We start from the raw sequence: 23,337 nt of genomic DNA, 5'->3' as shown, positions 1-23,337 counted from the left end.
AGAATGCATGGTTTGAAAACACACTCTAAATTATAAATTGGAACATAGATCATACTCAATAGAAGTGTTTTGAATCTTTTGGGTTACATTGAAAGATATCGATATTTGAATTTTCTAATTGTCAAGAATATCATTAAAGCCATTAAGATTTTGCCCTGGCTGGGTGGCTAAGTTGGGTAGGGTGTCACCCCATACACCAAAAGGTTCGATCCCTAGTTGGGATGTGTACGGAAGGCAAATGATCGATGCTTCTCTCTTACATCGATGTTTTCTTCCCCTCGCCCTTTCTCTCTCACTAAAATCAATAAGCATATCCTTCGATGAGGACTAAAAAATATATACCATCAAGATTTTATAAAGACACCACTTTAGTTGACTTATTTCTGCCAGAGTCAGGACATCTTTAAAATTCAGATTGATCCTGGATCTAGCAACACATAAAAAGGATTATACACTCTGAGCAAGTGGCATTCAATTCAGGAATGCAAATGGTTTAATATTCTAAAATCAATTAATGTAATATATCATATTAATAAAGAATAAAAAACATAAAAGGGGAAAAACTGGGACAACTGTAATATTTTAAATAAAATATAATTTAAAAGAAAAAAAAGAATAAAAACCACACAATCATCTCAGTAGATGCAGAAAAGCCTCTGACAAAAGCCAATTCATAGTAAAAATTCTCAACAAACTTGAAAAAGAAGAGAACTTTCTCAATGTGATAAAGGGCATCTGTGGGAGGAGAACCAAGATGGTGGCGTAGGTAGACACACTGCGCCTCCTCGCACAACCAGAACTGACAGAAAATCGAACGGCAAGGACGTCTGGCACCAAGGAAATAAAAAATAAACATTCATCCAGACCGGTAGGAGGGGCGGAGACGGGCACCTGGGCGGAGAGGACTCGCGTGGCCGTGGCGGACGGAGACTGGCGGAGTGTGGGACGAACAGGGCAGGCAGTCTGACCACTAGCAGACCCTGCAGCCCCACATTCCCGCCTATAGGCCGAGAGGGCCGGACTCAGAGTGGCGGAGAGTGGGGCAGGCAGAGCGGCTGGTAGCACCCCACGGCCCCACATGCGCGCACAGATAAACCAAACAAATGGCGGGGAGCGAAGCAGACCGTGCAACCCAGGGCTCCAGCTCGGGGAAATAAAGCCTCAAACCTCTGATTGAAAACGCCCCTGGGGGTTGGGGCGGCAGCAGGAGAGACTCCCAGCCTCACAGGAGACGTCGTTGGAGAGACCCACAGGGGCCTAGAGTGTGCACAGGCCCACCCACTTGGGAGCCAGCACCAGAGGGGCCCAGTTTGATTGTGGGTAGCCGAGGGAGTGGCTGAAATCCGGTGGAGAGTGGAGCGGGCGCCATTGCTCCCTCTCAGCCCCTCCCCCACATACAGTGTCACAGCGCAGCAACCAGCGTTACCCCGTCCTGGGAACACCTAAGCCTCTGCCCCTTAAAGTAACAGATGCGCCAAGACAAAAAAAAAAAAAAGAAAAGAAAAAAGGCCCAAATGACAGAACACTTCAAAGCTCCAGAAAAAATACAACTAAGCAAGGAAGAGATAGCCAACCTATCGGATGCACAGTTCAAAACACTGGTTATTAAGACGCTCACAGAATTGGTTGAATTTGTTCAAAAACCAGATGAAAAAATGAAGGCTATGCTAAGAGAAACAAAGGAAAATGTACAGGGAACCAATAGTGATGCGAAGGAAACTGGGACTCAAATCAACAGTGTGGACCAGAAGGAAGAAAGAAACATCCAACTAGAAAAGAATGAAGCAACAAGAATTCGGAAAAATGAGGCGAGGCTTGGGAACCTCCAGGACATCTGGAAATGTTCCAACATCTGAATTATAGGGGTGTCAGAAGGAGAAGAGGAAGAACAAAAAATTGAAAACTTATTTGAACAAATAATGGAGGAGAACTTCCCTAATCTGGCAAAGGAAGTAGACTTCCAGGAAGTCCAGGAAGCTCAGAGAGTCCTAAAGAAGCTGGACCCAAGGAGGAACACACCAAGGCACATCATAATTACATTACCCAAGATTAAACGCAAGGACCTACATCCAAGATTACTGTATCCAGCAAAGCTATCATTTACAATGGAAGGGAAGATAAAGTGCTTCTCAGATAAGGTCAAGTTAAAGAAGCTCATCATCACCAAGCCCTTATTATATGAAATGTTAAAGGGAGTTACCTAAGAAAAAGAAGATCAAAAATAGGAACAGTAAAAATGACAGCAAACTCACAGTTATTAACGACCATACCTAAAACAAAAACAAGAGCAAACTAGGCAAACAACTAGAACAGGAACAGAACCATAGAGATGGAGATCACATGGAGGGTTGTCAATAGGGAAGTGGGAGGGGGAGAGGGGGGGAAAGGTACAGAGAATAAGTAGCATAAATGATAGGTGGAAAATAGACAGGGGGAGGGTAAGAATAGTGTAGGAAATGTAGAAGCCAAAGAACTTATAAGTATGACCCACGGACATGAACTATAGGGGGGAATGTGGGAGGGACGGGGTGGGCAGGAGGGAGTGGAGTGGGGGGGGAAATGGGACAACTGTAATAGTATAATCAATAAATATATTTTTTAAAAAAGAAAAAAAAAGGGCATCTGTGAAAAACCTACCACTAATATCATACTTAATGGTGAAAAAATAATGCAAGAATGTCAACTCTTGCAACTTCTACTCAATCTACTGGAAGTTCTAGCCAGTACAATCATAAGAAAAGGAAAAGGCATCTAGATTATAAAAAGAAAAGCAAAACTGTTCTTATTTGAAGACACCATGATTCTTTATGTAGAAGATCAGGATACACATGTGTGCACATGCACACAAACCCCTATTAAAATTGAAGAAGGTCAGTGAGGTTGCAGAATACAAGATTAATATATGGAAATATATTGTATTTCTGCATATGAGAACATACAATTCCATTCACAAGATTACTAAGAGATATAAATATAAATTTAGCAAAAGAAGTGCAAAATTTGTATAATAAAGTTTTCAAAACATTGCTGAGGAAAATTAAATATAATCTAAATAAGTAGAGAGACATTCCACATTCATTGATTGGAAGACTCAATATCGTTAAGATGATAGCTCTCCAAAGTGATCTATAGATTCAACTTAATCTCTGTCAAAGTTCCAGCAGGATTTTTTGCAGAAGTTGATAAATTTTACCTAAAATGTACATGGAAATCAAAAAGACAGAATAGCAAAAACTCTTTGAAAAAGAACAAAGTTGGAAAACTTTCATTTCCTAATCTTAAAATTTAATATAAGTTCTCAGAACTTTCTGGTACTGACATAAGCATAAACAGATCAATGGAATAGATTTTTGAGTTCAGAAATAAATCCTTATATTTATGGCCAGCTGATTTTTGACAAAGACTTTTGATGAAGATAGAAAGGAGGGTTTTCCACAAATGATGCTGGGACAATTGGATATCCGCATTCTAAAAATATGAACCCAGAACTTAACCTAACACTATACAAAAATTAATTCAGAATGGATCAGAGACATTAATGTAAAGTAAAGCTATTAAATTTTAATAAGAATAAAACAGGAGAAAATGTCAAGACCTTGGGTTAGGCAAAGATTTTTTTAGGCCCAACCAAGAAGTATGGTCCATAAAAGAAAAAACTAATAAACTGGACTTAATCAAAATGAAAAATCTGGGAGTGAAACTGGGTGAATGGTACATAGGACCTCTCTATCTTTGCAACTTCCTGTGAATCCTTAATTATATCAAAATTAAAAAATTTTTAGAAACAACTTTACATTCATCATTAAGAAAAAAAATACATCATTAAGAAAAGGAAAAGGCAAGACACAGACTGGAGAAAATGTTTGTCAATCACATATATGGCAAGAAAAAAATTGTATCCAGGATATACAAAGAACTCTTACAACTTGGTAAGAAGACAATTCAGTTTTTAAATGGGTAAAAGATATCTCAAAAAGATGTACAAATGGCTCATAAGCACATGAAAAGATGAACTTCATTAGTCCTTGGAGAAATGTAAATTAAAACCACAATGAGTCACCACTTCCTAGCCACCGGGACGTTTATGATCATACAGACAGACAATAACAAGTAGCATAAATGTTAAGAAACAGGAATTCTCATACATTACTGATGTGAATGTGAAAAAGTACAGCTACTTTGGAAAAGATTTTCAGTTTCTTACAAAGTTAAACATAAATTGTTCACATGAGCTAGCAATTCCATTCCTACATATCTATTCAAGATAAATGAACCATGTTTCCACAAAGATTCGTACAATAATGTTCATATCAGCATTATTCTTAGTAGCCAAAAAGTGGAAAGAGCCCAAATACCCATCAGCTGGTGAAGAGATAAACAAAGTGTGGTATATCCATAATGGAATACCAATACTAATAAAAAAAAGTGTAAAATACAGATACTTGCTACAATGTGAATGAACTTTAAAAAGATGCTAAATGAAAGAAACCAAACAGAAAAGATTACATATGACATGATTCTATTTATATGAAATGCCCAGAAAAGGAAAATCTACAGAGAAGTGAATTCATGTTTGCCAGGGTTCTGGTGGGAAGAGGGATTAATTGTAAACAGATAAGAAAGATATTGGAGAGAAGAAAATGCTCTAAAACTGGATATGGTAATGGTTGAACAACTAAGTAAATTTACTAAAAATCATTAAATTGTATACTTAAAACGGGTACACTTACAGTATATAAATTATGCCTTAATAAAATTATTTTAAAAACAAGTCAGTTTGATAAACTTTTTATTTTAACACATATTGTTTTTCCCTACTATAAAATTAAGACATATCCATCACAAAAACTTTAGAAAATACAAAGGAACTGTTAAAAAACAAAATTCACCTGAGTAAATTTGAGTATCTAATTGGCTTTACTCAGTGATTCATGAATCAGGTAGCATCCCATCTAGCAAGTAGGAGCTCTGAGAAGCTATACAAAGTTGGAGGCTCCTATAGGCAGGAGGGGGCAGAAAAAAAGGCAAGCAGATTACCTCACCTTTCTTTGGGTCTGTCAGGTGGATGACCTCAGTACTGCTGACCAGGAAACTCCAAATGGACTAGAAGATGCTGGAACTACAATTTAGGTGTTGTCTTGGTTTGGTGACAGGGGCTTAGCACAAGTGACTCCATTTGAGACCATTGTCTCTCTTTTTTTAACAGAAAAAAGAAGAAAATTTAAACCATTCATCCTTCTATCTTCAGATAACTATTTTTGACATTTTGGTGTAGGTCCTTATAGTTTTCCTTTCTATAGAAATTTAGGCTGAAAAATTAAAACACTCTTACTTCTTGTCCTAGACAGAATCTGGTATATTTTTCTAAGCTGCTGTTGAAATCTTGGATATGCAAAGAGAGAGCCTGAGCCGAATCTGGATGTTAGAAATGAAAAGAGCTGATAATTCCGGTTAGAAAAGATGGGGCTCTGATGAGGGAAAGCACAAACAAGGTTCTGGCTTGAGTTGCTCCCCACCAAAAAATAAAAATTAATCAATCAAACCACACCAGAGCCTGAAACAAGGATTTGGGTGCAGATCCTTTATTTGAGAGGTGATCCCAGAGAGCAGAAGCAAGAGAGCTATGAGGGTGAGAAAGGGAAGGTGCAAAACCTAGTACAAGGTACATTATCAAGGTTGTCACTGTGGGCCTGGTTTGTCCAGAACCTCCTGAGAAGCATACAAAATGCCCCCAAATTATCCCCCTGGAGCAAGGGAGGCAGGAGCACTATCCACCAGCTCCTGACACCCATTAATTGAATATTGCCCTTAGCCCCACACTTCTGAGCTGTGTCTGTGTTACCAAACAGAGTTTGTTCACCCAGCACTAGCAGAGCCAAACACTAGACACCAGGAATTGCAATGGAGAAAGACTGGCTATTTTACTATGAATGGTGCCACCCAGGAGAACAGAAAGCTAATGCCCCAAAGCCCAAACTCCCTGATCCAGGGTTCAGGCAGGCTTCTAAGGGACTGGGAGAACAGGCAGGTGGAATTGCTAGTAGGCAGGTTTTATCTGGACAACCTTGGAGCTTGGTCATTTATGGTGAAGGGGCATCAGCACTGGATCTTCCTGGACAAGGACTCTGCCTATGAAAGGGTCCTGGTGTTCAACGTTAGGTTAAATCCAAGTCTTTGGGCTCTCTAGGGCAGGCAGGGTGAGACTCTGGTTCTAGGAGCAGCTGGAGGTCAAAGTTCTCTCCTCTGTACCTGCTTCACCTGCACAACTTTCAGTTTTGGTCTGTTGTCTTGTTAAAAAAAAGATAGGATCATTTTGAGCTGGTTCTGTGTTACAGTTGACCAGGCAGATTTATCTGCAGCAAAGAGTAAAAGAACACAGCACACTCAAGGTAATACTGTTAGCATGAGCTGGCATGGAACTGTCCGCAGCACTTAACTGCTGGAATCAGAAGTGGGCTGAAGCGACGTGACACCAGACTGGATCAAGGCACCACGGCAAGAAGGTAGACCTTAAGTAGTAGAAATTGCCAGTGGGCTTTTTAAAACCAGAGAAGTAGGATTTTCTTTTTATTGAATCTAAGATGCTATTGATTGTAAAATATAGCATTACTTTAGGTACCACTGAGAAAAAGAAGACACTGCCAACTACACGAGGGGATACCTTCAATTGTAAGGTGCATTCTTATTCCAGAGATATTAAAATGTGAAAAGTTGCATGTCTTAGAATTGATGAAATACAGGTACGATGTACCAATATTTTCATTACTCTAATGTAAATGTCTCCATCTCCATAAATGTTTAATACAGTCTGCTGAACACACAGCACTTTGTGACTTGTTTTTCGTGGAAATTAGATGAAATGGCTGAATTTCACATCTGAATCAGTGCAAACTGAAGAACGGTGACATGCTTTGGATGCCAGAATAATCGCTGTTGGGGAAAAAGCAGTTCAGAACCAAAGGCTGCCCTTGGTCTCAGGAATCTGAAGACAATTTTAAGAACATTGGACTCTTTTCAATTCACAGAATGGGACTTTGAACCAATTTTAACAAGATCTTAACAGACAGGGAGAGTAATTTTTTAAGAAATATGAAACTAGGTTCATATTAATCATATTAATCAGACTGTTTTATGCCCCTTTCCTGTTAATTATATAATTTGATCACTTTTTAATTGGCTAGAAGCAAAAATCAGTTTGCCACAGGCCATACATCAATGTAAGAAACATACAAAATTGTAGAGAATTTTTACCAGTTTAGTTGAGCCAAACTGCTGACAATTGCTGGGAAGCAAAATCAAAGCTTTGAGATCATGCTCCAGGGAAGACAGTTTTGCACCTTATTTTGTACATTAGAATCAAAGGAGGAGGCGTAAGGGGGTCACAGGAAATTCACTGGTGGTAGATTAGGGAGATAAAGCAAAGTGTGGAAATCTCGGGGGCTGGATAAAGAGTACAACAGAGGCACATGCTCCTTTTACATTGGTGGGTACAGGACAGTTAATGGCCATTACAGAACATAGAGTTATTCGGGGAACAACAGGACAATGAGGGGTCCTGTGATCTTCTGCTCTGGTGCAGTGGGTATACTCTGAGGGGTCTGGAAAAAAAGATTATTCTGACAGTCCAAGGTTATGTTACCTTAGATGCAAAAAGATGATAACAGGCTCAGTTGAAGTAACAAGTGACCTTTGTCAAGGAAGCTAAAGGATATGACTACCTGCCATGACTTCCTTTCGGTTAGGAATTTTTATGTTCACACCATCTATGTGGTTACTTTTGGTCTCTGAGTTTGTAGGACCTGCAATGTAGGCCTCCCCTGAGCTTGTCGGGTTTAGTATGTGTCCTCTTTTCTGTCCATACCTTCTGTCTTAGAAAAAATAAATTTGATCATGTGTTGCTATCTTACCTGTACGCCTTCTTTTAACAAAGTTGAAATTCTTTAAGTTTTTAATAAAATAAAAAATAATGGTTAATATAGAACATAATGCACCTAAGAACAGTTCTGCTTCACCAGCCCTGAGCAGTTGTCTCAGGCCTTTCCAGATTTAAGAAATTGAAAGACTGTATCATACCCCTTTGTTTTTCTAAACTCCTCTGGTCTTGCTTCCTTATATTTTGACTCCTAAAAATATAATGTGGGTATTTCAAGAGGCAATAAGTGTGACGTGATGAAATGAGAAGAATGAGTTTTGGAGACACGCAACCTTGTTTGAATCTTGTCCCATCATCAAAATTCATATCTCTTGTGTACTTTGGACTCATCTCTCTGAGGCTCATTTTTGGCAGGGGCACATGAAACACATTGTCAGCTGTCAGAGGGGTGGGAGAGGGGGACTGGATGAAGGAAAGTGAAGGGGTTGGCAAAAATAACCACAGGCACAGACAATAGTGTGGGAATAGACACAGCCAGCCAGAGGGAAAGGGGTTGGGAGTAGGGGGAGATAGGCAAATGGGGTGATGGGTGCACAATACTGTGTACAGGTGATGTCTTGTTGAGTTGTACACTTGAAACCTGTATGGCTTTGCGAATCAATGTCACCCAAATATATTCAAATTAAAAAAAAATAGCTACTTCATATGGTAGTTGTACAGATTAAGTGAGATAATGTAAAGCTCTCAGCAGCGTCTGGCCCTGGAACATGGTAGCTAAGAAGTATTATCTCCCTGCTTTCACTTCCCCATACAGCCACCACCCACTTCCCCTGCACTCTCACACGCAGACATCACCTGTCAGAAAGAAATGGGACCTCTCCTTCCTACGGGAACTAAACCCACTCTGCTTTACATAATTTCTTTTCCTGCAATGTATAAACTCATTGCTCACTCTTAAGAAATAAAAACATCACTGTTTTTCCTACCATTTGTTCTGGCTCTTATACATATGTAGCTTTTCTCTATCTTCTCTCAACACATGGGTTTTATATTTGAGAACATGTCATGTCATAAAAGCCTGTTTCGCTTTGCTTTTCATTCTCCAAATTTTAAGCTCTTGGTTTTGTTGCACAAAAGAAACATAATTTCACCTAATCCACAGAAAATAGCAATTCACAATGTGAAATTTTGCTAAATCTATTAACGATGGTCTCTGGACCTCCAAAAGCTATACAGCCAAACAAAATTTTCTATTCACATCTGAGCCATGCTCAAAATTCAGCCTTTGACTTTTCTTCCAATGGTAATGGTTTTGCTTATGGACAGACCCTCACCCCACAAGTGCACCGGGATTTTTGTCTATCTCACAGAGCTCAGTTCAGGAAACTAAAATGTAAAAACATCAAAGGTGTTGGCATTGGAAATCACCACACTGAGGGCAAGACTCTGTGAGACTCCACCTGCCCTGAAAGAGCTCCTCAACTGACCACAAAGGAAGCACTTTCTTTCTGGCTCTTCCACTACAGGATAGTATGCAAGATATTTTTAGAATTATTAACTCTTTTTTTAAAGCCACTTGCCAAAAACAAAACAACAGATATTTGTTGGAGATACTCCCAGAAATATCTGGACTCAGAAATACCAAACCAGGTAGAGCTATTTCCAGAAACCTCTCGGGTACCATATTCTTTTTTTCCATTTTTTATTGAAGTTATTGGAGTGACATTGGTTAACAAAATCACACAGGTTTCGGGTACACAGTTGTACCACACATCACCTGTATGCTGTATTGTGTGCTCACCACTCCAAGTCTCCTTCCATCACCTTTTATTGCCCTATAACCTCCTCCATCTCCCCCTCCCCTGGCAATCACCATACTGTTGTCCATCAAATACTACATTCTGAACATAATGCCTTTAAGACCAGAGGCCCACATCAGAGCCTCAAGCCTTCCAAAGATATTCAGTAATATCTGAATATCTGGTGGATCCTGACTGGCCCAGGCATAACCCCATTCCTCTTGCCTTACTGGCAAATCCTTAATCATAGTGGTTCTTTTAAGGGTAAGCATGTGACTGAGGCTTGTGCAAACCAAAGTCCAGGACTATTCTTCCATGGTTAGAAAAAGAAGTTCCCTTTCTAAACAGGCAGATGTGAAACCTGGAACTGATAGAACCATTCTTGCCAGTAGGAAAGAAGCCGGCCTGAGGACAAAACCAACACCCATAAGGCAACAGCAATGGAGCCAGTATCTGATCAACTCACTCCCACCTCTGACTTTTTTCTTTCTTTCTTTTTTAAAGAGAGAGAGAAAAACATCAATGTGTGAGAGATACATGGACCGGTTGCGTCTCGCATGCCCCCAGCTGGGGATCTGGCCCACAACCCAGGCCTGTGCCTTGTCCAGGAATCAAACCAGCCACCTTTGATTCACAGGCCAGCACTCAATCCACTGAGCCACACCAGCCAGGGACCACCTCTGACTTTTATTACTGAACCAATAAAACCCATTTATTGTTTGAATCAGTTTGAATTGGAGTTTTTTTTAATTACTTCTATACACAAGCATTCTAATGAATCCAGCCTACTTTATAGTGACACACCTGGGTGCATTGAAAATACTCCGGTTCTTCTGGATCCACTGGGACTCGATGAATTCTGAGAGGTTTTCCATGTCTTATCTACTAGACATACCACATAACCATTACTTTTTTACTGCATTGCTGCCTCCTAGGACTCAACCCAGAAGAGGGGGCATAGGTCTCTATTCTTATAGGTAACAATGTTATCTGTGTCTATTGGAGGCAGGAGTATCAAATGATTCCCCACCCTTAGAACTCAGGCTGGCGGGAAATCAGGTCTCCATGACCTACTCAACAGGAAAGCTCTCATTGGTTCCCTTCCCATCTTTAACTCCTCCTCTGCCCTGATGTTTCTCTTCCTAGTAGGGGAAGAACAGTAGATACTATCATCAGGAGGGTAGCCAGCTCATCCCATATCTCCAAATCAATTGTGTCTCCTTTGGGTCCTCTTCTTTTCCTTGGCTGAACTGGTGGGCTGGGAAGAGAAGGCCAAAGCAGGATAGGAAAAACCAGAAACAAAAGAGAGAATCATCACAGGGCAGTGCTCCCTGGCCAGAGAAAGATCTGAAACAGAAATAAATACCATATAAATATTGACTTTCAAATTTATATTTGAAACTCAGAGCACCCTTCTGAACTACGGACTCATATTCAGCTCTCTACTGAACAGTTCTACTTGAATGCCTGACAGACGGCGATCTTCCTGGCAGTTTCCTCTACCCATAAGTGTACCCGAAGCCTTGATGTCCTTCAGACCATGCTGTGTGGTTGAAGTCCTTCAGAGGAACCTTCTGTGGCCTAGTCAAGACAGGCTCCTCCCAGAAAACAGAGGCATCTCTGCTGCTGTCACCACTAAACCCTGCCTTCCTGCCTACGGTGTCATTGCACATGCCCCTGCAGGGCTCTGCCTCTGGTCCCAGTGTCCGGGAGTACCCCTTAAATCCACCCTCTGCATCCACGGTAGTTAACAGCAAGCTTGTATATAGCCACTGACTGATAAGGGTACAGTCCCTAGCAAACAGAAATATAGGCCAATAGAGAACTGCAGTGTCTGCAGTTTGATGTCTGTTCCAGCACCACAGGGGCAGATTTCAGTTTTGTGGGGCCTGAGGCCCATCCAACTGAATAGCTTCTTTAAGAGTAACAATAGAGCCCTGACCAGGCAGCTCCGCTGGTTAAAGCGTTGTCCAGATACGCCAAGGTTGCGATCAGGACACATACAGAATCAACCAATGAATGAATAAATAAATGGAACAATAAATTGATGTTTTTCTCTTTCAAATTAATTTTTAAAAATAACAATACAATATGATAAATAAAAATCAGGTGCAAAAATAAATATTTATTTAGAGTAAGAAAAGGAATTAAATTATAATTTTTTAAAGCTGACAAATACTACAAATACTATATATACATATATAAAGATAAATAATATTCATTTCCTGAGACACCTACATAATATTTCTATGCTTTAACATGTTAATTTTTAAATCAACATACTATAAAATTAACTTCACTTTTGTGTGCTGTGTATGATTTTAACAGACATAGATTTGTGAAACTACTAATACAATTAAGATGTAAAACAGTTCATCACAACCAAATTCCCTTAAACTGTCCCTTTCTAGTCAAACATACCTCTTCAATCCTAATCCCTGGAAAAGTAGGGATTTGTTCATCTCTCATACAGTTTTGTCTTTTCCAAAGTATCATATAAATGGAATCACATACTATGTAAATATTATTGAACTGGCTTTTCCATTCCACAAAACCCCTTTGTGATTCATTCAAGTTTTTGCTTGTTTATTGATGAATTCCCCCCCAAACCTGCTCCACTCACAGTTATTCCCATCTTAGTTGATGAGTTCTCTGTCCTGGTAGTTGTTCAAGCCCAACATCCTTACATATCTCTTGACTCCTCTTTTTCTCTCAACCCCACTGTTAATCTATCAGGGAATCAGGTTAGCTCTATCTTTAAAACACATTGAGAATCCAATCACTTCTCGGCACCTCCACGGTGACCACCCTGTTCCAAGCCACATCATTTCTCATCTGGGTACTGCAGCGACCTCCCACCTTGTCCCTGGGCTCCTGCCCTTGGCTTCCCTACAATCTATTCTCAATATAGCAGTTGCAGTGGTCCTTTCAAAAATGCAAGTCAACTCAGACATCTCTGCCCAAAATTCTGCACAGGCTCCCCATTCCATCACAGTAAAAGCCAAAGTCCTTCTGATGGCTTACAAGGCCCTGTAGCATCTGGCCCTCACTTACCTCTCCAATTTCATCTCCTACTTCTCTTCTCATTCTTTCAGCACCAGCCACACTGGCCATTCTCTTCCTTGAATACACCAAGCAAACTTCCACTGTAGGGCCGACTTGTTTTCTCTGCCTTAAGTTCTCTCCCTGCAGATGTCCACTGAATAATTCCTTACCTTTTTTTGTATGTATATTTATTGATTATGCTATTAGAGTTGTCCCATCCCCCCCCTTCACTCCACTCCATCTTGCCCACCCCCTCCCTCCCACATTCCCTCCCTATAGTTCATGTCCATGGGTCATACATATAAGTTCTTTGGGTTCTACATTCCCTATACTATTCTTACCCTCCCCCTGTCTATTTTCTACCTACCATTTATGCTACTTATTCTCTGTACCTTTCCCCACTCTCTCCCCCTCCCACTCCCCTATTGATAACACTTCATGTGATCTCCATTTCTGTGGTTCTCTTCCTGTTCTAGTTGTCTGCTTAGTTTGCTTTTTGTTTTAGGTGTGGTTGTTAATAGCTGTGAGTTTGTAGTCATTTTACTGTTTATATTTTTTATCTTCTTTTTCTTAGATAAATCCCTTTAACATTTCATATAATAAGGGCTTGGTGATGATGAACTCCTTGAACTTGACCTTATCTGAGAAGCACTTGATCTGCCCTTCCATTCTAAATGATCGCTTTGCTGGATAGAGTAATCTTGGATGTAGGTCCTTGCTTTTCATGACTTTGAATACTTCTTGCCAGACCCTTCTTGCCTGTAAGGTCTCTTTTGAAAAATGAGCTGACAGTCTTATGGGAACTCCTTTGTAGGTAACTGTGTCCTTTTCTCTTGCTGCTTCTAAGATTCTCTTGTTTAATCTTGGGTAATGTAATTATGATGTGCCTTGGTGTGTTCCTCCTTGGGTCCAGCTTCTTTGGGACTCTCTGTGCTCCCTGGACTTCCTGGAAGTCTATTTCCTTTGCCAGATTAAGGAAGTTCTCCTTCATTATTTGTTCAAATAAGTTTTCAAGTTTTTGTTCTTCCTCTTCTCCTTCTGGCACCCCTATAATTCGGATGTTGGAACGTTTCAAGATGTCCTGGAGGATCCTAAGCCTCTCCTCATTTTTCTGAATTCTCGTTGCTTCATTCTTTTCTGGTTGGATGTTTCTTTCTTCCTTCTGGTCCACACCATTGATTTGAGTCCCAGTTTTGTTCGCATCACTATTGGTTCCCTATACATTTTCCTTTGTTTCTTTTAGCATAGGCTTCATTTTTTCATCTAATTTGCAACCAAATTCAACCAATTCTGTGAGCATCCTAATTACCAGTATTTTGAACTGTGCATCTGATAGGTTGGCTATCTGTTCGCTGCTTAGTTGAATTACTTCTGGAGCTTTGATCTGTTCTTTCATTTGGGCCATTCTTTTTTTTGTCTTGGCATGCCTGTTACATAAAGGGGCGGGGCTTTAGGTTTCACTGGGGCAGGGTAACGCTGGTTGCTGCACTGTACGTGGGGGAGGGGCCAAGTGGGAGCAATGGTGCTTGCTCTACTCTCTGCCAGATTTCAGTCACTCCCTCTGCTACCCACAATCAAACTGGGCCCTTCTAGTGCTGATTCCCGAGTGGGTGGGCTTGTGCATGCTCTAGGCCCCTGTGGGTCTCTCCAACGACCTCTCCTGTGAGGCTGGGAGTTTCTCCTGCTGCCACCTCAACCCCCACGGGTGTTTTCAATCAGAGGTTTGAGGCTTTATTTCCCTGAGCTGGAGCCCTGGGTTTGGAGGTCTGTTTCGCTCCCCTACCGTTCGTCCGGGTTCATCTATGTGCGAATGTGGGGCCGTGGAGTGTGCTAGCTGTTGCACTGCCTGCCCCATTCATTCCATAATCTGCCACCTCGCTGGGTCTGCCAGCCGCCGCCTTGCCACAAGTCCTTTCCGCCTGGCTGCCCATCTCTGCCTCTCCTGCCAGTCTGGATGAATGTTTCTTCTTTATCTCCTTGGTTGTCGGACTTCTGTGTGGTTCGATTTTCTATCAGTTCTGGTTGTTTTTTGTTTTTCAATTGTTGTTGTCCTTCTTTTGGTTGTGTGAGGAGGTGCAGTGTGTCTACCTACGCCTCCATCTTGGCCGGGAGCCTATTGTTTTTTATTACCATTTATTACATACCTTTTTATGCCTTTAGAGCCTTGACTAATGTGAATGTATTAGCCAATCATGAAATAAATATAAAATTTGAAAGATAATAATTCCCTTACAAAAATAAGGAAAAATCACATGCGATATCAATTCCATAAACTTTCAACACACTGTTAATCACATCTGTCTTTTTTATTTCATCAGTCTTTTGTTCAAGTATATCTTTTCCTTTTGGCAGTAATCAGTGGGTGGGTGGATACAATTTTTTAGCCTTCTACACAACAGTAAATGAGCCAGCATTTTAAATGCATGAATAATATTCCATTGAATAGATGTATACATTGTCATATTTGTAACTATACACTTAGAGCAAGATTTTTCTTTTTAGTGTTTTTAATAATTAAAGAATACTTTAGCTCAAAGGATTCTATTTTAAATGTTTATTTGCCCTTAAATGTATAAATCATTAGTTGTGTAACTATAGTATCCAGTCCTTGTCGGAGGTGTGAACAGTGCCCTCCTCCTAAAATGTAATGCTCAGCTCCAGAAGTGCAAGTCCAGTGCAGTCTCCTCAGGGTCCTCTGCAGCCCTGAGGTGTGCAGAAAGCCTGTGTGAGCAAAGCCTCCAGAGAGGGAGGAGGAGAGGCCCCAGCCTGCTTGATATTTCCGGCTGAAGGATGCCCCATCTCCACCGTATGAGTTGTCCCTGGAAGGGCACTAGTGTCCCAGTCCATTTCCATTTGCTATGTCTAAACTGAAGAGTCCCTTGAGAGAGGACAAGCTCACGACTCACTGTGAAGTTCACTTAGGGATTCTCAAGATGACAGCTCTTTTGACACAGCTACTTCCCCAGGAGGTGTGTCTGTCCCAAGAAAGAAGCTAGGTGAGGTCAGGTTCCAGCACTGGCCACCTCACCCACCCAGAGCTGGGCCCTTGTCCTCCTCATCTCACTAGCACAGAGGCCAGCTCACTGGTCCTGTCTCCAGCCATCGTGGTTATTTTACAGCAGGGAATTGGGACTGCTGGCCTTCCCTGACTTCAGCCACGCAGTTTCCCTCCCACTAGGCTCCCTACCCTTGAATGGTGAGACAAGGGGATTGGACTCTTAGAGCCTATCCTTTCAAGAGGTTCCTGAGGCCCTTACATAAATTTTTCACTTCCTCCTCATAGCCACGCACATTAAAGAAACTGAAAGAGGGGAGGGAGGATTCATTTCTACTGTCTTCCTTGGGCAATGGAAAAAAAGTCACAATTGCAAAGTCAGGAGAGGTCAATCAAGTGATTTCTTCGGGTAATTTCTGCTGTGACTTGCTGTCTCCACTTAGAAGTCAAGAAGCAGCATAATCTTCTGATCTGCCTTACCAGGCGTCCAGCTAAACTTGGAATCAATTAGCCTAGAACTTGAGAAATACCCTTCCTGTGTTCTGAATGCAAAAATTCAGGTTTGAAATTAAAGTTCACTTTTCCTTTGCAATGAGAAAATAAAATAGGTAGCTTTCATAAACAGCCTTTAAAACCTTGAGATAGATCATCAGCCTACTAACTAGTCTCACTGACATTCAAAAGCAGTCACACTGACCCCATCCACTCACCTTCTTTTAAAATTAAATTTATTGGGGTAATATTGGTTAAGAAGATCATATAGGTTTCAAGCATACATTTCTATGACACATGATCTGTATTGGTTTTTTGAAAACGCGTAAGTGCTTCATTCCCAAACACCCAAATTAGAATTAAAGCAGCAGGGTTTTTTTGCTGTGGTTCTGAGTACTTTCCTTAATCACCTTAACTTTTCATTGGACATTACAATATTCATAATAACCCATACTTTTTAAAAAATCACATAAAGGAAAAGTTCAAATTAAAGTGGATTAACTACTGTGATTATTCCAATCGCTACAACTCTCACTACAGTATTGCTAGGGTACTATTGCCTCAGCTCATCCTGGCAGCTTCCAACCTGAACAAGAGTTGTGGGGATTTCCACCCAATTTCAAGGGAAATGGTCTGAAGAGAAAGTTATATTCAGATTAAGCAGCTCCGCTACTCATGTGACTACTCTTGGTTCATAAGTTTCATGGGCTCTGCTGACTCACTTCTCTATTTAAGATGTTTACTGCCCAGGAAATAACACTTACACCATCAGAACTGGTTTCCGCTGTGAATGATGCCAAAGTTGCAGAGAAGCATGGGAAAAGCCTCGATTCCTCCTGGGTGAGTTACAGCATGAACGTCAGCAAAGGAGAAAAGTGTCACCTGTTACAGGATCCCTTCGTATATTCGGCACTATTAACCAATGTGGAGAAGAGAATAGGAGACAGCTGACAGATCAGACTGGCTCTGAGCCCTGGGCCCTGTTCGTCTGAGCCTTGGTGGGATCACTGGGCATCATGGACAGGGCTTCAACTTCAAGAATCAGATCCTTACATTTGTCCAGATACCAGTCGAGATTTAGTACTGACCCTGCTCTTAGGAGACTAATTTATAAGCCAAAATAACAACTCATTCAGATTTTATTTCATTTTGTTTTTTATTGATTGGTTTTTTTAGAGGGAGAGAGAGATTAATTTGTTGTTCCATTTATTTTCGCATTCACTGGTTGCTTCTTGTATGTGCCCTGACTGTGGATTGAACCCACAACCGTGGTGTATCGGGACAATGCTCTAACCAACTGAGCTACCCAGCACACAAAGAACTATCAAAGAGACAAAATTCCAGTGTCTATAGTCAATATATTCACTTTCCAGTTTTAAAAAAATCTAGTTAGAAACTAGATTTTTTATCAGAAATTTACTGTTGTTTATAGTACCCTGTCTATTGTCTCATGTGCCTCCCCACTGAGCCTGTGGCCTCCCACAAATTAGGATCTCTGTCTTTTTCATTTTTTTATCTCAGGACCCAGCACAATGCCTAGTCCATAGAAGACATGTGAATATTTCTTAATAGCATTTTTTCTTAAAGACACAGACTTCATTTATTTATTCAGAGAGGGGGAGGGAGAGAGAAAGAGAGGGACAGAAACATCAATGTGTGGTTGCCTCTCATGCATCCCCTACTGGGGACCTGGCCTGCAACCCAGGCATGTACTCTAGACTGGGAATCGAACTGGCGACCCCCTGATTTTGCCGGCACTCAACCACTGAGCCACACCAGCCAGGGCTTAAATATTTTGTAAGGGAATGAATAATAATGATGTATGTGAAATCTCTGCAAATTCTAAGGCACGATGTAAACAAAGAACTATGATCGTGTATAAGGAATAATGCCATTAAGCCATGACAGACTAATGTGCCCACGTTCACAGTAGAAGCAATGGAAGTATAAAAGCAAATACTGGGGAGCAAGTGAAGATGCAAACGTATAAAATCAAGATTAATGTCTTAATGTCAATTAATGTTTTTAGATAACATTATAAGAAATATAAGGTACAGAAAATGGGATTTTAAAAGCATTTTAGGTGACCAAAATATAACAATGAATTGATGCAAAGAGAGAAAAGGGAAAATCCCAAAACTTAAACTTCATATCTCTGTATCATGTGTCTAACTCAGAAACTCAGGTTCTATTCAGAACCTGATAGAAAACTAATAGGAAACTGGGAAACATTTCCATAGAAGATTGTTTCCTGTTTGCATTTCTTTTACCCAAGAAGGTTGGAATGAGGAAAAACAAAAATATGGGTCAATCAATGAGTAAAAGTTTTTCAGAGAATATTATGAGGATCATTTTATCTTAGAAAAATACAGAGGTCACCCTAGGTGGGTTGCTCAATTGTTTAGAGCATTTTCCAGATACACCAAGTTTGCAGGTTCAATTCCCAGTCGGGATATATATGAGACCCAACCAATAAGTGTATAGATCAGTGGAACAACAAATCCATGTGTCTCACTTTCTCCAAAAAATCCCCAAAACCCCAACAACAAAAAAGATTGTGTTTAGGTGAGATGTTGAGCATATTTGGGTTAAAATGTACACTGAGTTGGAGATAACCGTGTGGTTAGACCTTGATCTAACCAGAAGAATACTTTGATTTTCTAAACCTAAGTAAGACAAAGAAGCAAAATAAAAAGCTACTGAATTTTCTAAGCCTTTAAGTCATAGGACGAAATAAACCAATGACAAATAAGCCCCTAATTCTGTTGTCACAGCCTTGAGGAAGAGGAACTAGCGATGGTCAAGTTTGGCGATGGGAAGGAGGTGCCCTGTGTGGGGAACCGTTCCAAGTGTGGGAAATGTGGCTCAGCCCCCACTGGGAAAAGCCAGTGGGGAGCGAGGTTGGCGGGCAGGACCCACGTCCATGGATAAGTTCTCCAGTGGGAAATCAGGCCTGCATTGTACTTAGACTGCTATGAGACTTGCTCTTGCTAAAAACTCCCTCACCCTGAATTGAGGAAGCAAATGTTTACTGAGTATCTTTATCTTCCCAGAATCTGGGCTAGACCCCCCAGGTATGGGACAAAGCCTTTTCGACCATTTCTCCTTTTACATTGCAAATATCCCCCTTTGATGTACTCAGTGACTTCCTCTCCTGTGTCTGCAAAGATAACCACCCCAAACAAACCTATGAATAATAAATGAGGACCGTCTTTGATGTAGGAGGCCTAGAAAAACAATAAAGCCTATCCAGGCGGGGGTGAAGGGGTCTCTCTCTAACTTGGAGAGTGGCCACGTAGCCCCTTTTCCCCCACTGGATTTCTATAGTCCGTGTGTATGTGTGTTTGAATACTGAAACCTCAACAGCAGATCTTGCGAGACGAGATCTGCGTCAGCCCTGACCACAGACTTGGCAGAGGCACTGACATGGTGGAGTCAGGGGTCAGGAGGCACCATTAATTCAGTGTCGGCCATCAGTCACACCCACCTGCTTCAGAGAAGAATATTAAGACCAGAAGCAGGAGAACTGGTGGACAATAGAAAATGTCACTTCCTTCTTTTCATAGCATCCTAATTTCCTTTTATTCTAAGTGTATGATATTTTAAAAATAAAAATTTTATATGGTAAAATATTGAGGTATACCAGGAAAACTTTGGATAAGCTAGTCCTGAAGTAGTAGTGATACCCTTTTCTTTCCACTAGAAAGAGTAGTTTTCTTGCTTCTTGTCCACAGTCTCCCTCTCCTGAAAACCACTTATTCTGCTCCACCACCCCAGCCGCCCCGAAAAGAGAAAATCACACGTTAGACGTTTTTGTTCTTTGTTTTGTTCTTTCGTTTGTCTTTCAATCACCTGGCTCTCTTAACAACTGGCCAACAGCCCTAGTATGACTTACAGTTAGGGGAGGAAGCAAGGAAATTCTTACTAGAAGAGTATTTAAAATTATTTTTAATATGCTTATTGATTTTAGAGACAGACATCAATGTGAGAGAGAAACATGAATTGGTTGCCTCCCATATGCACCCTGACCAGGGATTGCACCCACAGCCTAAGTATGTGCCCTCACCTAGAATGGGACCCCCCACCTTTTGGTTTGCAGCACAACGCTCCAACCAACTGAGCCACAATGACCTAGCCACAGGGCTAGGTCAGATTTTTTTTTTAATTGTGATTCCTTGTGTACTAGATTGACTGAAGCTCATATAAAACCAGGCAATAAGAGTAAGAGAGAGACGTACCTCAACAGAACAGAAGTATATTAGGTAAAAAATTACTGGAAACTGGGAATGAGGCTGGGACACATGCATATGAATATGCCTTCCAGATACTGATTTTAAAGAATTCAACCATCATGCCCTTAAACACAAGTCAGAACCAAAGGAAATCCTCACTCTGCCTGGTAACAAACACTGACTCTAAACAGATGTCATCACCATGTTCAAAACTGAGAACAGAAAAAGAAAATCATAGAAACTTAAAAAAAAACCCAACAATAATAAAACAAGAGAAAGGAAAAAGCATACCAGAGATTCAGACGCTTTACATGCATCTGAATGACTTTGTTTTTTATCCTCAGCAGAAGATATGTTTATCGATTTTTAGAGAGAGAGGAAGGGAGAGAGAGAACGTTGATGTGAGAGACAAACATCCACTAGTTGCCTCCGAATGTGCCCTGACTGTAACAGGGTGCAGCCAAGAGGGGGGGCCTCAAATAGGGATTTGTAATGGGGTCCAGAACTCAAGGTGTCCAGGAAATATTAGAAATATATATATAGGATGTCCTCACCACAACAAGCCTGAGCTGGGGGAAGGGACACATGGAGCAGGGCCATTCAGAGCTGTTTTGTACAGCAACAGCTGTGCAGCTAACCCCTGGCAGTCATTTAACATATCTATGACCTTTAACTGGTTTCATGGATATGTTAAATGGCTGTGGCCATGCTTTGGGCCTGGGAGATGGAAGCGGCTTCCACTCAAGGTGCAACTGGGAGGCAACTCCCCCTGGTCACAGCGGCCTGCCTGAGAGCTTGGAGAAGATTGGCCAGAGGGCCGCACCTGCCCAGACTTACTATGGCAGCCCAGTAGAGCTGGAAGAATATGGGAATGCTGGCAGGTGTAGCTGATTGTAGGAGGAGTCAGAAATGGGGCTGCAGAGGAAGACTGGCTCTGGGATTTAAACCCAGGCACAGCAGGACAGCCAAACCAGAGGGAGGACGACACGGCTTTGGCGGAGTAGGAGGGGAGAAAACCACAAGGCTTTGGCAGAGTGGGGACCCCTTGGCAGTGACACAGCTGATGGTGCCGGGAGCCTGAATCATGGACTTCTACTTCTTTTCCTGAGATAAGGTACCCTGGACTGGGCAGAGGGAGAGGGAAGGACTGTGCATCTGTGGGTATTCTAAAGGACTTTAGTATTTTAATGAAGACATTAAGTCATTAAGTCTGTGTAACTTTTAAATAAATAATTCCTTTCCTTTTCACCAGTCTCTGGCATTGAGAGACATCCTTCCTCTGGCGGCGGGCAAGGGGAACCTAGTAGTGGTGGGGAGGAAGGGGGGCCCCCAGAGAGAAAGGGGGGTCCTTTTGGTAATAGTATATTGTTCACCATCCCCTCCCTGGGTCTGTTCTGTAACAGGACCAGGTATCCAACCCTTACCCTAGGTATGTGCCCCAACTGGGAATCGAACCTGCAACACTTTGTCGCACAGGATGATGCTCCAACCAACTGAGCAACCCAGACACAGCCATCTGAATGACTTTTACCTGGAGCCAGAAAAAATTTGTGGGGAATTGTTGGGCATCTTAAGTGGAATTGAAGAAGACATGAATGTATGGGAATAGGGGAATAGAAAAAATAAGCAAAATTTTGGTAATTGTTGTAGTTGGTGATGGTTACTTGTGTAAGTTTAAAAATTTTTACAGCAAAAGTTTTAAAACTAAAGATCTATTGGAGATAATGAGTTAATGCCTCAAAATTGCAAACCCTTACCCACAGCCACAAAAATATAATTTCACTTCAGTACATAAGTGATGTAACTAAAAAACATAACTTTTTAAATTCCACTTATAATAGTAAAAAGCAGATTGGGAATAATCTAACATAGATAATATAAGCTAATCAGAGAAAAATGATAAAACTTATTAAGAGAAATGAAAGAACCCTAAAACATATAGAAAAATACAGACAAGAAAACTTAATGTACTGAAGATGGCAATACTTTTCAAGTTAATATGCAAATTTAATACAATACCTAAAGCAGTACCATATTCACTGGTATAGGTTAGAATTTCTCATTAATATACTTTTAAAATTATTTTTATTTATTAACGAGAGAAGCATCGATTCCACTTATTTATGCATTTCTTGGTTGCTCCTTCCATGTGCCCTGACTTAGGATCAAACCCACAACCTTAGTATATGGGAATGATACTCTAACCAACTGAGCTACCTGGCCAGGGCTCACTCATATATATTGCTTTACATAAGATTTATTTTAAGCTCGAGAGTCTTATGTATTAATTATTTTTTTATTTTCTGTTTTATGATGTTTTGACATCTTTTGGGGGGGTGGGGCTTTCTGGTTGGGGAAAGCCTGCCCTTTGGGATTAGGTCATTCCTAAAACAGTAAACACCTTGGAGAGTCCACCTTTCCTGTGCAAACCAGCCAATCCCAAGCCCATACCCGCACCCTTCCTTTATCTGGCTGTCACACTCAAAGCCAATATTTACCGGGGCTAAATCAACCCCGTAACGGATTCCAGACAACTAGGGACAGCCCGATGCCCCAACCCCCACCGGAATTACTCACACTACCCAATCCCAAAGGGTTTGCCTTTCCGTTCCTTGCCTTTCAACAGAAAACATAATGGAGGCTGTGGCCTGTGCTCTTCCCTCCTCCTCTCTGCCTCCGAGCTAACACTGGTGCTTCCCCCTGTGGCCTGCCTTCATTTCTGGGCAACTTTTCTTTCAATGGCATTAACCTCTCCAAGTTTTCACTCAATTTTTTCTATAAAGAGCTGGGCACAAACCATCTTATTTTTCTGCATTCTTTGGCCATTATGTCTAATTTTTTTAAATGTCTAGTTTGTTTGTTTTTGTCAGAAGCAGGTGCTACTACCAAAAATATTTATTT

General features: G+C 41.1%; 1 protein-coding gene across 2 annotated transcripts in view; it reads right to left on the bottom strand.

Moving 5' to 3' along the window:
• Positions 1-23,337, bottom strand: part of TEX12 (testis expressed 12) — a 68,128-nt gene that overhangs the window by 35,964 nt on the left and 8,827 nt on the right. The gene's annotated exons all lie outside the window — the stretch shown is intronic.

The sequence above is a fragment of the Desmodus rotundus genome, chromosome 5, assembly GCF_022682495.2.
Source record: "Desmodus rotundus isolate HL8 chromosome 5, HLdesRot8A.1, whole genome shotgun sequence".
NCBI lineage: Eukaryota > Metazoa > Chordata > Mammalia > Chiroptera > Phyllostomidae > Desmodus > Desmodus rotundus.
Note: the sequence above shows the minus strand (reverse complement) of the source record. Positions and strands in the feature narration are given on the sequence as shown.